The following is a 12,790-nucleotide window of genomic DNA, read 5'->3' on the forward strand; positions in this document are numbered from 1 at the left end:
GAGTATGGGGTAGCAAACCTTCCTTTGGGGCAGAACCTAAGCTGAAACAAACCCCCCCATTTTTAGGACTGAGAAACATAGAATAAGGACTTGCGAAGGAGACTATAACCAAATAGATCTATATTTGATCTGGTGCACAACCTCATTTTTGAATTTGAATTATATCAATCTAATCAGTAGTTGTGAGTCTATATAAATCCTTATTCTATTCTTCAAAACCCTGATGAAGGGGGAGATGCCCCTGAAATGTGTTGGCTGTTTCTTTGTGATGATATTATGACTATAGCACTTTGTGGTTTGACACACATTTCGATGTCTCTGCTTCCTGGTAACAATTGAGAGGCCTGTATGATTAAGAGCTGCCTCTCCAGAGCCAGTGATCTCCTTTAAAGATTACCTTGCATTTATACTATTCGAATAAGCATTGAAATCACATTGCTTCTTATGTGTGTTTATTTTAGTGCTGACGGTGTTGCATGGGGGCAGATCCTGTTTCTGTGACCACGCAGGAAGTACAGGGAAATCTGTACACTGGGGAAACAGCCAGATCAGAAATTCTTAGAATAGGTGTAGTTGGTTGCTTGAAGGACTTGGGCTGCCTGCAGGATTTGAAAGTGCTGAGAATCTCTATAGAAACACAGTCCTTTTGAAATGCTTTGCACTATTCTTGGCAGAAGAGTCAGCACACAAGTGCTCACTGGCAGCATTGCTTTCACAGTGCACTGAAGGGGGGTAGGCTCCAGCTTCAAAGAATACAGTTAGGGCATATAGGTCCCCTTAAATGCACCTGTGCTCAGACTTTGGATGTTAAAATTTTGACATATTCCTAGCAAACCGCAAAATAGCTTTAAAACAATCCCTCACTGACCTCTGTAGCTGCAGGAACTGTGGAGTAGTGCATCCTCAAGGATCACATCAGAGGCTCTAAAGCAGCCCTTCTCAATGTTTTAAAGAAGAACTGCAGTCTGCTTACATAATTTGTAATAAATTCTTTGTCATTCTGAAGCTTCCCTCCAACCACTTTGCATTTTATTTTATATATAATGTAATTCTGTACTTGCCAAATATGCTGCAGAAATCTCCCTCCACTAAGTCTGGCTGCAGCCATTTTAACTGTGGGCCGCTGAAGCTGCTGCCTGTTTACTTCCTGGATTTACACAGACACACAGAGGCACACCTCCAATTCAGCAGCCCTGCAGCTCTCATTGGCCCTCTTATGACTCATGCTCCCTTCCTGGCAAATTCTCAAAAGAGTGAGAGAGAGAGCTGTGCATGATGTCATAAGCCTAGGCTAATGACCAGACAAGAAAAAGGAAGTGGGCTGTATAAGGTATTCACTGGCAGAAAAAAATGTTTTGCAATGTAGTAGAAGATTTATTAGATGGAAAGTAAAAAAAAATGACTGAAGAACCACTTTACATGTAGAGAAACCAATGAAATAACTTTCAAGTCTCAGTGAACCCCTGCCAATATCTAATGTATCTAACTACAGCTTGTTGTAGTTAATAGGAAAAATAACCTTACATTGGGGTGTAAAAATATTGTTTTTTTTTAATTTAAGTAAAAAAAACAGTGGTGATGAAATACTACCAAAAGAAATCTTTATTTGTGTGAAAAAAAAGATTATATACATTTAGTTTGGGTACAGCGTTGCATGATCGCGCAATTACCAGTTAAAGTAACGCAGTGCTAAATAGCAAAAAATGGCCTGGTCATGAAGGGGGTAAAACCTTCCTGAGTTGAGGTGGCTAACTTAATTTTTGATCTGTGTACCGCTGGGGAAATTTCCTTTCAATTCCTGTCCCACAGTCGCAGAAGAAAGTCAGGAGAATTTCCCTCATAGACAATTGCCTCCAGGACATGTGTCCCCATTTGAAGATTTCTCCTTACTACTTTTCTGGGGGACAACTCTAATATTTTGGATTTCCCCTAACTTTCTTTCTCAGTATCTGTGGTCACTAGTACAAAAAAAAGGGATGAATCGTCCCAATGGGGACACAGGCAGCAATAAAAACTTAACACAAAAGCTCATAGCCCTGATGAAGGGGAGGGGGGAGGTGTTGGCCCTCAAAATGCATTGAATTTTCTGCTGTGAATCCCTTTTATCATTAAAAAAACTTGGACTCTTGGACATTTTTTTGGCGCTCTCAATGAATTTTATGTAATAAAAACTTGTGATTTACTCTAACCCTTCCCAATTCTATCCAAAACCTTAAAAAAAAACGGTTTTGCCTTTTGATACACTTTAACATTGCATTTTTAATCCATTATTACCCATATACAGGAATAATACAAGTAACACTAAACTTTTTGTTGCAGTGGCAATGCTCTATGCAGGCAGTCTACACAGTTGTATTTCTTTCCTATGTACATATCTCACATACACTATATTACCAAAAATATTGGGACACCTGCCTTTACACGCACGTGAACTTTAATGGCTTCCCAGTCTTAGTCTGTAGGGTTCAATATTGAGTTAGCCCAACCTTTGTGGCTACAATAGCTTCAACTCTTCTGGGAAGGCTGTCCACAAGGTTTAGGATTATTTCTATGGGAATGTTTGACCATTCTTTCAGAAGCGCATTTGTGAGGTCAGGCACTGATTTGGATGAGAAGGCCTGGCTCACAGTCTCCGCTCTAATTCTTCCAAAAGGTGTTCTAGCGGGTTGACTCAGGACTCTGTGCAGGCCAGTCAAGTTCCTCCACCCCAAACTCGCTCATTCATGTCTTTTATGGACCTTGCTTTGTGCAAAGATGCACAGTCATGTTGGAATAATAAGGGGCCATCCCCAAACTGTTCACACAAAGTTGGGAGCATGAAATTGTCGAAAATGTCTTGATATGCTGACGCCTTAGGAGTTCCCTTCGCTGGAACTAAGCGGCCAAGTCCAACCCCTGAAAGACAACCCCACACCATAATCCCTCTCCACCAAATGATTTGGACTAGTGCACAAAGCAAGGTCCATAAAGACATGGATGAGCTAGTTTGGGGTGGAGGAACTTGACTGGCCTGCACAGAGTCCTGACCCCAAACCGATGGAATGAATTAGAGCAGAGAGTGCGAGCTGGGCCTTCTTGTCCACATCAGTTGCTGACCTCAGAAATCCGCTTCTGGAAGAATGGTCAAACATTCTCATAGACACTTCTAAACCTTGTGGACAGCCTTCCCAGAAGAGTTGAAGCTTTTGTAGCTGCAAAGGATGGGCCAACTCAATATTAAACCCTACGGACTAAGACTGGGATGGCGTTAAAGTTCATGTGCGTGTAAAGGCAGCCGTCCCAATTCTTTTAGTAATATAGTGTATCTCTTTGGCCAAATTCTTGCTATATATGCATATTTCTGTAGATTTTACTAAGAGCACACCTAGTCCGACCCCCTTAGAGGAGCAGACACTGAGACTTTATCTTGCAGAATAAAGACAGTCAGAAGGCCACGATTATTACAAGCTCTTTTATCCTGACTATGAACAAAGACTGACCACAGTTCAGACTCCCAAGCTGTAAATCTGCCTTTACTTGGGGTTTAGGTCAGAGCAAGGTTACCCAGAGTGGTTAGGCTAGAGGCCTGCATAATGTTTAACTCACTTTACAAAGGCATATGCAGAAGCACCCACACAGCATTTCTATGGAGTGCTTTCTGATTGTTTTAGTACCATATTTAGATTTTTCTGTGAAAGCTGTAATAGCTTATCATGGACTTTGCAGGATTTGAATGCAAGACTTTGTATCTATGTATAGTTTGTAATTAACTAGGTACGTACAGACTTTGATTACATATGCAGTCTCTGCTTCCTGCTTATGGTTTGGTGAGGCTCTTCTCTCACTGCAACCCTATCAGAATGGGTCTGTCTGATTGAAAACAGTATCGGTTCTGTAATCTAAAAAAGATGTGAAACTCCCACAGTGTTGGTAACCAGAGTCCTTGTTATCTAGGCTGCTTAAAAAGACCCTGTCACCAAAAATTGGGTAAATGGCATGCCTAAAATATGTTAAATGCATATAAAATCTTGTTGGGGAACTTGGTATTAAATTTAAAGCTCTTTTGGCCCTACTTCTCCTGTGAGTGGCAGGAGTGCACTTTGTTCTGCATTCCTGTGACCCGTTTTCAGCTGACAGCAGGGTAAAGTTCGCTGTCAATTGACGTCACCCAACCGGTTCAGGCTCTGGATCAATGCTGACAGTGATCCAGTTACTTGGATTGGCAGCTGGCTCAGCCTCTCAGCCAATCTCCCGCCCCCTCCACAGCCCAGCTCTCCAGTGAGCGCTGGAGGGGCAGAGCAGAGTCAATCACCTGCTCTCTGCTCACTGAAGACCAAGAACTGAGTGATCAGCAGTCTTTGAGCGCTCAGTTCTTGGTCTGGAGGCGGCGGGGGATCAGTGTTAAAGCCATCTAGGCGAGTATTATTGTTATTTTTTTTTTAAATCCCACACTTCTCTTTTAATGGTCTGTGGACAGAGTCTCTTTAGGCTTAAATCACATGAAGGTATGGAAAACCACAATTTCTTAGCCATGGATCACAATTTTTTTTCACTACGGATATGTTGGTTTGCTGGTGCTGACGTTGATTTGAGTGAATTTTATTGACAGGCCCACTTTAAGTATCATATTTGGCTATTTGGACAGAGTGGTATATTATTTTGTCTTTTTTGCAGTAACTTATTATGCTGTCCCTGTAAGAAATTGTACACCTATAGCTATCTATTGTATAGGACCTATTAATAATTGTCTACACTAGCAGTAACACATGCTTCAATTGAACTAGTGCAGAGGTGTAGGTGTCCCTCTTAGCCTTATTAGTAAGTGATAATGTAGTTACTGAAGGTGATAACACTGTTGCAAGTCTGAATTAATTACACATCTTCTGCTCTGCGTGTGTCGCCGCCCGGTGAAAGTGCCTAGATGAAATTGTTACAGATCCCAAATATAGATCTGACACCATGTAACACCATCAAGGGATGGCTGGGCTAATATAGATGAATGCTTGTCTATTATTTTCTACACAGGATCAGAAGATTCATTTTAACTCACAGCTGAAATCCCTAAATAAAAATCTGTTATGTTATGCATGCTTTTTTTTTTCTGAGGAAGTGGTAAAAATATATTTTCTGATCTCTGTTTTCTGAGGTTTTGTACTTCAGTTAATATGCTTTCACATGTGTTACAGGCAGTGTTATAGTGATATTGTATTAATTTACTTCATTATGCTTTGGTGTAAAAAATAAAATGTACAATTATATATATTTTTTTTTTATAGCAGAACTTTAGAAAAAAAATACTACACCTTTAAAAAAGCTTTTACCTCAATGCTTGCCTACAATCTGGAGCTGTTCCCCGCATAAAGTCTTCTTCACTACTAGATGTCATTAGTCTTTAAAAATGCAACTGCCACCATTTTATTCTACAGGGCCTCTGTTTTCAGAAAATATATAATGTTCTGGTGTTCTACGTAATTTTCTAGCAAAGAATGCTGATTTTAATATGTGTGTGAAATGTAAAAATTGCCCCGGATGTGAAGTGGTTAATAAAGTCCTGCATCATACAACCTAATGCCCTGGCTGTCATGGCACACCTCTCAGGGTGGCATCGTCGTGCAGCTTGGGCTCAAAGCTATACCTCAATGAATAACACCCAGGAGTGTATTTATGTTTAATCTGGTTTTATTGAGTTTTCAAAAGGAGAAAATATATTTCACAATGTAACAAAGAAATGTAGACGTAAAAGATCTATTTAGCAGGACAGCCAAACAAGGATCATACATTTCCAGGTGAATGAATTCATGTTTTAGAAATATGAACATATCATGTATTAAAGATATGAGATAACATTGCAATAAAGGCATTTGTAATATTAAGTTAACAGGTCACCTTTCTATTCAATATGAAACAAAACTACGTATAACATAGCAAAGGTTTGTATGAGTAAGGTAAAAAAAATAAAATAAAATAAATGCAATACAAAAAAGCCAAAAGAAAAAAAAGGGGAGAGGACAAAACAGGGTATTGCCTGCATACAAGTTTCATCATGGAGGAGTTGAGTTTTAGAGTTAAAAGCATTTGTTAGATTACTGAGTTATTGCAGAGTGACAATTATAAATAGCAGAAGGAGATTAGATATAGAGGGAGATTAAAAAGAAAGTAAAAGGGGGCGTGTCCGGACCATGGAGGAGTGAGGACGTGTGCCTTCTCAGCTCTGCTCCACCGCTGCACCTTTTCAGCCTCACAGCGGAGATAACACCCACTCCCGCAGCGAATTATGTCCCTGAGACACCGGGCATCCTCCCAGCCACAACGGACTGACCGATCGCGGCAATCCCAGCTGGATTCCTTTTACCCAGGGCAGACCGGGAGAGGCCGCGAGCCTTCCAAGATGGCGCTGACCGGGAAGACACAGCGTGCAAACAAGGCCGCAAAGACCTCCGCTGGCCAGTCACAGCAACTGGACGAATCTCCCATACCATCTCCAGGGTCGGTGAGTGACTCGGTCCCCCTGATCTCCCCAGGCTCCCCCAATTCCCAGGAAGGTGACTCCGCTGACCTAGACCCCCTGGCAGATGCAGATATCAGGCGCCATATTATGTCCCTACCCACGAAAGCTGATCTGGAACGCTTTGCTGACAGGGTGGAAAAAGCTTTTAAGGAGGACATTGCTCAGCTCAAAGCCGACACAACTCACTTAGGAGGCAGGCTCGAGTCCCTGGAACAGAAACTTGAGGAAACACTCCCTGTCATTTCCATGCTTCAGGACAAATGCAACATACAGGGCCAGCAGATTGAGGCCCTGCTATGTCAGTTAGATGACACAGAGAACCGTAGCAGACGGGCAAATATCAGGATACGAGGCCTGCCTGAAGCTACTGGAGCCAGGGACATTATTCCCACTCTGGAAGGAGTCTTCAAGGAAATCCTAGGGCTGCCTGCCACTGCTACGATCGAAATAGACCGCGCACACAGGGCCCTGAAACCCCCATCTCAGAATGCAAACAATCCAAGAGACATCATTTGTAAATTGCATAAATACACACTAAAAGACCGCATCATGCAGAAAATGAGGGGGAAACCCTATTTTGATTTTGATGGTGCACACTTGGCCTTTTACCAGGACATCTCGAGACGCACCCTCATGCAACGTAGAGCACTACGTCCTCTCCTAACAGCTATTCAGGATGCAGGCCTGGTGTATCGCTGGGGATTTCCCTTCAGCCTTCAAGTCACCAAAGATGGCAGAACCATGACTCTTCGCAACAAAGATGACCTCCCGCACTTTCTGACCTCCCTGGATCTGGACCCGGTAGACTTTCCTGATTGGAGATGTTCCTCAGAACTGGGAACTGCTAAACTACCTACCCACCAACCGTGGCAACCCGCCAGAAACCAGAACCGCAGGAGAAATCGCAGGCGACATCTCTCTGAATCTTCGCTGGGAATGTCCTTACCTGGGAACTAACAAATATGCCTCTCTAGGTCAAACGAACTGTTGTTGGGATTTTTATCTCCAAGTGTTTTTCTTTTATGCATATTGCACTTAGACTCTCCCCTTAACATCAGCCGTAAGGCTACTTGAAGGTTTGCACGTTTTTGAGTTTTCTAAGGCTTCTCCACTTTCTCCATGTCTAACCGCACCACGTCAGATGCGGTGGGCGGAGACGGAGGACCTCCTGCCCTCTCTTTCAGACGGCACACATACCCCCTAGTAGGCCGCCCTGTTTTTTTTGGGCACTAATCCCCTTTGGGATAAGGGGTCATGGTCTGGACTCCCTTCCTTTTCTAGGGGGGGGCTCCTCGGCATGACCCCCAGTAGTTGTTACTCATGCTTGGATGCTAAAATCCATACTGTTTTGACGGTTATGACTATGTTTTCATTTTTTTATCTCATACATGTTTTGTCTTCTCTCCCTCTTCTTCTTATCCACTTTCTACCCCCCTCCTTCATTACAGGTTGCTCCACCTTGCTGTCTGCAACGGGCCCCTCGCAAACCACACACCCTGAACACCTACGTATCATCTCATGGCCTCCTTACGGGTAAGTACATATAATGTACGGGGCCTATGCTCCCCACACAAATGTAGTAAGCTTTGGGGGCAATTAAAACGTCTGAAAACTCAAGTGGTTTTCCTCCAGGAAACCCACTTTACGCCAAAATCTCTTCCCAAATTGCCTACTCATCTTTTCAACCAATGGTTTATTAGTACATCCCCGACTCCTAAATCTAAAGGGACAGCTATCGCCATACACAAGACATGCCCTTTCCAACCGGCAGATCATGACGCAGACCCCTTGGGGAGATATGTCTACCTAAAGGGCAGTATTGCTGGTCAAAAATACACATTTGCGACTATTTATGCTCCGAATGCTGATCAACTTACCTTTATAGACAATACGCTAGATCGCTTGACAGATTTCAGAGAAGGCTTCCTAATCCTAGGGGGCAACTTTAACGTAAGCCCTGACCCAATGCTAGACACCTCTCATGCGAGACCCTCACACTCCTACGCATTTTTGAAGCACTTCCGCAGGACTATTCAGTCCCACCTGCTTACCGACAGTTGGCGGACGCTTAGGCCAGTAGACCGTGACTTCAGCTATTACTCTAAATTACATGACGTATAGACAAGAATTGACCACATATATGTGGATCGAAATATTCTTGAACTTCTACAGTCTGCAGACATTGGTTCCATTTCCATTTCCGACCATGCCCCAGTAACGATGGCCTTTTCTTTACCATCAGGCACGCGCGGAATTCGGACTTGGAGACTTAATGAAAATCTATTAGACGATGCGGTAGTGATGGCTGAGGTCACGGATACCCTAACTCATTATTTTACGGAGAATCCCATAGGCGAACAGAGTGAGGGGACGGTCTGGGAGGCCCACAAGGCTGTGGTTCGGGGGGCACTAATTTCCCAGGGCTGTAGACTTAAAAATATACGACAAGCAGATTTTTTGAGAGTACACACCGAACTCCAAAAGGCAGAACTCAGGCACAAAGCCAACGGAAGCCCAGAGGCACTGAAAAAACTGACAGAGCTACGCGAACTGTTCCTACGCCTACTCGACCGTCAAATACGCAAACAATTACGATTCATGGCACACAGGTACTATGAACACGGAAACAAATGCGGTCGCATGTTGGCTCGGGATCTCCGGAAGCGTCATGCTCAGACATATATACATAAACTACATGGCGCTGCGGGAACCCCGATCCTGCACCCGTCTAAAATTGCTGCTGAATTACGAGCTTATTACTCCAAACTGTACAACATAGACTCCGACCCCTCCCCTACATCACGAGACACTAGACAAAACGCGATCCGAGATTACCTGACCGCAGCCAGACTCCCAACACTCGCGGACGAGCAATCCTCAGATCTAGACGCCCCAATTACCCTAAATGAGCTTCGTGCCACGGTGAACTCCTTGCCCAATGGGAAGAGCCCTGGACCTGATGGGTTCACTAAGGCATATTATAAAGCCTTCCTGACTCACCTGGAGACTCCCATGTGCAAATATTTTAATTTTATAGCAGATGGAGGAATTATCCCATCAGAGGCACTTCTGGCACACATTACCGTGATCCCGAAAGAGGGCAAGGATCCCACCGTCCCCCCAAGCTATCGGCCAATCTCTCTCCTTAACCTGGACATTAAAATTTTAGCAAAAACACTGGCAAACAGACTTAAATACCTTATCCCCGACATTATCCACCCAGACCAAACGGGATTCATAACAGGTAGAGAAGCCAGAGACAACTCTATCAGGGTGGTACACCTTATTCACTGGGCTCGTGCCCGCCCCGAACCACAGCCTTACCTCATACTGTCAACAGACGCTGAAAAAGCGTTTGATCGCGTTGACTGGTCTTACCTGACAGAAGTGCTTCGATCATTGCGGATGGGTCCGAGAATGTTATCCTCTATTATAGCTTTATACTCTGCACCTTGTGCACAGGTCAAGGTGAATGGAACCCTTTCAGCTCGCTTCCCCATCAGAAATGGCACGAGACAGGGGTGCCCTCTCTCACCTCTCCTGTTCGCCTTAGTGCTGGAGCCTTTGCTCTGCACAATACGCGCTAACCCTGACATTAAGGGTATTACGGTTGGCAACACAGAACATAAACTCTCTGCATATGCCGATGACGTCCTGTTTCATGTCTCAAACCCCCTGATCTCACTGCCCAATCTGATGAAGGAACTGAAGCTCTTTGGATCTCTTTCAAATTTTAAAATTAATTTTTCAAAGTCAGAAATCCTTCCCATTTGCATGACATCCCAATTAACAACGAGCCTTAAATCCGCCTTCCCCTTCACCTGGGCCACGTCGGCTATTAGATACCTCGGTATATAACTCACAGATAACTTTAACAGCCTATATACCGCAAATTACCTCCCACTGCTAGCTACAGTTAAAAAAGACCTATCCCAATGGACACAGACGGCCTTCACATGGTTAGGCAGAGTGAACATAATAAAAATGAACATCTTACCACGCATACTGTTCTTTTTACAGATGCTACCAATTCGACTGCCCCGTTCTTTCTTCGACAAAATATCTAGCCTACTGTCAGACTTTATATGGAATGCGCGTAAACCTAGGATAGCCCTACGAGTTCTCCGGCGCCCGAAACAGAATGGAGGCCTGGGCCTTCCAGACGTTAGACGATACTACTGGGCTATAGCGGTACAGAGAATGCTCAACTGGCGTTTCCACACTCGCTCTAAGCTATGGGTGCCTCTAGAGAAGTGTCTGGCTGGTAGAAATTTATCATACGCTCCCTGGCTGTCCCGAGAGCATAGAGGACTGTCGGAGACGACGTCCCTCTTGACAACCCAGGTATTGTCAACTTGGGATAAGATTAACCCGCTGCTAAAATTGGCCCCCTCGGTGTCCCCGCTGGCCCCACTGGGAGGTTTCCTATGGTTCCCTCCAGGGGAACAAATGGGTTTTTTTGAATCGTGGATAGAGGGTGGAGACGCCAGTTGTGGTAAACTTATGAAAGACGGCAAACTCCTGAGCTACGAATCTCTGCCTATAGGCCGATAGGGCACACCAATGGACTTCTGGAAATATAGACAATTACACCACTTCTTTCAATTACAAGGCCATAAGATTAGAGACCCCTCATATCCCACCCACCTTGAACAACTTTTTATTGCAGAAGAACCTACACCGCACTTGGTCTCGGAACTATATAAATGACTAGGCTCCTCACTCCCTCATACTACACCTGCGTATATTAGACGCTGGGAAAATGACCTAGGCTTCGTATTTGTAAAGACAGACTTAACACACTTATATCAGCTTACTCATTCATCCTCGATAGGGTCCAAGACCCAGGAAACAAACTTTAAGCTACTATCACGCTGGTATAGAGTACCTGCGGACTTGGCCCGCTTTTACCCTTCCACATCCGAGTTGTTTTGGAGAGGATGTGGACAGAGAGGTACATTGAAACATATATGGTGGGATTGCCCTCTGATTAAATCCTTTTGGGAAGATATACGAAACCAAATCAAAATAGTGACAGAGATAGAAGTCCCTTTTTCCCCGACCCACTTTCTTCTGCAGGTCCCCCCGATCTCACTACGTAAATATAAGAAAAGTGTGCTGCCGCACTTATTAAACGCGGCTAGGCGCCTCATCCCAATTAATTGGAAGAAACCTACGATCCCCACACGTGCTGAGTGGATCGGAAAGGTTAGTGAGATCCGGGAGGCTGAAGACTGGGTGGCGACTAATAAAGGCCACAAAGACCGATTCCATGACATCTGGGCGTCATGGACTGAATATACCTCAGACCCTACTACAGTGCCATCTAGTTTAGACGTTGCACTATTGGAACTGGCAGACCCCACCCTTAGAGTACTTAGGCTAACAAAAACTCAACCCAGTGGGCCAGACCCTAAAACCTGAACTTACCCAAGGAATATTGAATCCAGCTCCAAGGGGGTCCGTTGCAGAGGCAGAGGAAGCTCACCACTATTTGCAGGTAACCTGATCCAACCCCTCTCCCCCCCCCCCATTTCCCCCCTTCCCTCTCTTATCCTCCCTTTTCCCCCTTACTGAATCCCCCTCCCCTCTTTTCTCTTTTTTTTAATTCTCCCTTATTTTTGTGTCTCTACATTTATTACTGTTAATTTATTATAATACTAGGGAAACTCATGCGAGATAGCTAATTGTGGGACGCCTAATATAGACACGAAACCCGCCGAGGGAGACCTCTGGTTCTCTAGGAGTCCGACAAATTCTGCATGAACAAACCACTGCTTCATGGTCGCGGGGCCTGCGTGGGAGTGGGAGGCGGATTGATGGAGGCCTTGAGCCCCCCCCTCCTGCCCCGGCCGTGGGCCACCGAGCTATGTACCTAAGGGCTCCCCAAATGAAATATACCCTCGTGAGCCCCTAGGCCGGTCCCACACTATTTATATATTCCACGAACATATAGGGCTTACAGAGCTCCTGATTACCCCGTAAGTGGGTCCCATAGAGTTATCCCTAGATTAGCACCTTTCTTTAGGTAAATGGTAATGTATGTGTCTGTTCAACCCATATATTGAACATTGACTGATACGACCCTGCGTGGTCGTCGTTTACATGACATACACTGTTGGACATGCCATGTTATGTTTTGTTCTAAAAATGAAAAGTTATTATACAAAAAAAAAGAAAGTAAAAAAGGGGGTCCCCCCCGGGAGAAGAAGACCAGGACGAAACATTGCATCCAAAAATCCAACACCACCACAGTACCAAGAGAAGATCAGCCATCCATCACTATCAAAAATATCCCATCAC

General features: G+C 44.4%; 1 protein-coding gene across 16 annotated transcripts in view; it reads left to right on the forward strand.

Moving 5' to 3' along the window:
* Positions 1-12,790, forward strand: part of FOXP1 (forkhead box P1) — a 1,122,086-nt gene that overhangs the window by 210,391 nt on the left and 898,905 nt on the right. Inside the window, exon 4 of one of the 16 annotated variants that reach the window (XM_073592053.1) lies at positions 7,936-8,020. The exons of the other annotated variants lie outside the window; for them this stretch is intronic. The gene's annotated coding sequence lies outside the window, so the exon portion shown is untranslated. The remainder of the gene's footprint in view (positions 1-7,935; positions 8,021-12,790) is intronic. 16 annotated transcript variants of the gene reach the window in all.

The sequence above is a fragment of the Aquarana catesbeiana genome, linkage group LG07, assembly GCF_042186555.1.
Source record: "Aquarana catesbeiana isolate 2022-GZ linkage group LG07, ASM4218655v1, whole genome shotgun sequence".
In the NCBI taxonomy this organism is placed as follows: domain Eukaryota; kingdom Metazoa; phylum Chordata; class Amphibia; order Anura; family Ranidae; genus Aquarana; species Aquarana catesbeiana.